Source organism: Falco biarmicus, chromosome 11 (genome assembly GCF_023638135.1).
Source record: "Falco biarmicus isolate bFalBia1 chromosome 11, bFalBia1.pri, whole genome shotgun sequence".
Classification (NCBI taxonomy): Eukaryota; Metazoa; Chordata; class Aves; order Falconiformes; family Falconidae; genus Falco; species Falco biarmicus.
Window position 1 is genome coordinate 2,289,430 of NC_079298.1, and position 2,418 is coordinate 2,291,847.

Genomic DNA, 2,418 nt, shown 5'->3' on the forward strand with positions numbered 1-2,418 from the left:
GCCGCAGCGAGCACTCCCGGGGCCCGGTGGTGTAAACTGGGCTGAGACCCGGCCCAGTGCTCGCCCGGCCGGTGCTCAGCACAGGGCTGGTGGGGACCTGCTGCCACCTCCTGACCAAACGTGGGTACTGCACCCGCCCGGGACCTAGACCCCTGGGACCGGGACCCCCTGCGGCTCGAGACCGGGACTGGGACCCACGTGACTCGGACCGGGACCCCGCGACTCGGGACCGCGACCGGGACCCCCGCGGCTCGGGATCGGGAACTGGGACCCCCGCGGCTCGGACCGGGTCGGGGGCCAAGACCCCGGGACCGGACCCCTGCGCCTCGGACCAGGAACCGGGACCGGGACGCCCGCGGCTGGGGACCGGGACCCGGACCCCCGGGACAGGGACCCCCGCGGCTCGGACCGAGACCGGGACCGGGATTCTCGCAGCTCAGGACTGGGACCCGGACAACTGTGGCCCGTGACCCCCGCGGCTCGGGACTGGGAACTGGGACCCCCGCGGCTCGGGACTGGGAACTGGGACCCCCGCGGCTCGGACTGGGTCTGGGGCCAAGACCCCGGGACCGGACCCCTGCGCCTCGGACCAGGAACCGGGACCGGGACCCCCGCGGCTGGGGACCGAGACTGGGACCCGGACCCCCGGGACTGGGACCCCCGCGGCTCGGACCGGGACCGGGACCGGGACCGGGACCGGGACCGGGATTCTCGCAGCTCAGGACTGGGACCTGGACCACTGGGACCCGTGACCCCCGCGGCTCGGGACCGGGACCCCGGCGGCTCGGGACCGAACCGGGACCCCGGGGACCGGGACCCCCGCGGCTCGGGAGCGGGACCCGCACCCCCGGGACTGGGACCCCCGGCTCGGACCGAGACCGGGACTGGGACCGGGATTCTCGCAGCTCAGGACTGGGACTTGGACCACTGGGACCCATGACCCCCGCGGCTCGGGAGCGAACCGGGCCCCGGACCCCCGTGGCTCGGGACCGGGACCCCGGGGACACGGACCCTAGCGGTTCGAGACCGGGACCGGCACCCCCGGGACCTTGACCCCCGCGGCTAGAGACCCACCGGGACCCTCGGGACCGGGACCCCCGCAGCTCGGACCGGGACCAGGTCTGTGACCTCCGGGGCCAGGACCCCCGCAGCTCGGACCGGGACCGGGATCCTTGGGCCGGGACCCCCGCGGCTTGGATCAGGGACCGAGACTGGGACCCCCGCGGCTCGAACGGGGACCAGGACTGGGACGGCCGGAACCGGGACCCCCGCGGCTTGGATCAGGGACCAGGACTGGGACCCCCTGCGGCTCAGGACCCTCTGCGTCTCGCAGCGAGACCAAGACCTGGAGCCCTGGGACCGTGACCCCTGCGGCTGACGGCTCGAACCGGGACCGAAACCCCCGTGGCCGGGACCCCTGCGGCTTGTGACCTGGACCGGGACCCCCGGAACCGTGACCCATGCGGCTCGGGACCGGGTCCGGGACCGGCACCCCCGCGGCTCAGGCTGGTTCCGAAACCAGGACCACCGGGACCCCTGCGGCTCGGATCGGGACGGGGACCGGGACAGCCGGGTCTGGCGCCCCCGCGGCTCGGGACCTGGACCGAGATGTCTGGGCCCGGGACCCCCGCGGCTCGGACCGGGACAGGGACCGGGACAGCCAGGACAGGCGCCCCCGTAGCTCAGGCCGGGCCTGAAAACAGGACCGCCGGGACCAGGATGACCGGGACCAGGACCCCCGCGGCTTGGGACAGGGACTGGGACCCCCGCGGCTGGGGACCGGGACAGGGACGAGGCTCTGAGGTCGGGACCAGGACCGGGACCCCCGCAGCTCGGGACTGGAACCGGGACTGGGACACCCATGGCTCGGGATTTGGACGACCGGGACCCCCGCGGCTCGGACCAGGACCGCGACCCCCAGGACCGGGACCCCCGCGGCTCGGGACCGGGAGCGGGACAAGGACCCCCGGGCTCGGACCGGGACTCACCGGACTACGGCTCGAGACCTAGACTGGGACCGGGAACCCCGGGATGGTGACCCCTGCGGCTCGGACCGGGCCGGGACCGGGAACCACGGGGCTCGGACCGGGACCGGGACCCCCGCGGCTTTGATAAATGAATTGTAAAGGCAAACCAGCTCGTTTTGTCATGACTTGTGGAAATGCATCCGTATCCTGTGCTGACGTGCTGTTTTGTTTTGCTGCAAACCACACAAGTCTGCATCTAGAGAGGACAACCTGTATCCTGTGCTGACGTGCTGTTTTGTTTTGCTGCAAACCACACAAGTCTGCATCTAGAGAGGACAACCTATCAGTCATCACCAGTGTCCTTACACAGCCTCTTCACAGCCTCACTGCCGGGACCGCAGGCGTGCTCTTGCCTTTTCCAGGCATCCGAGTGATGGGTTTTGCCTCAATA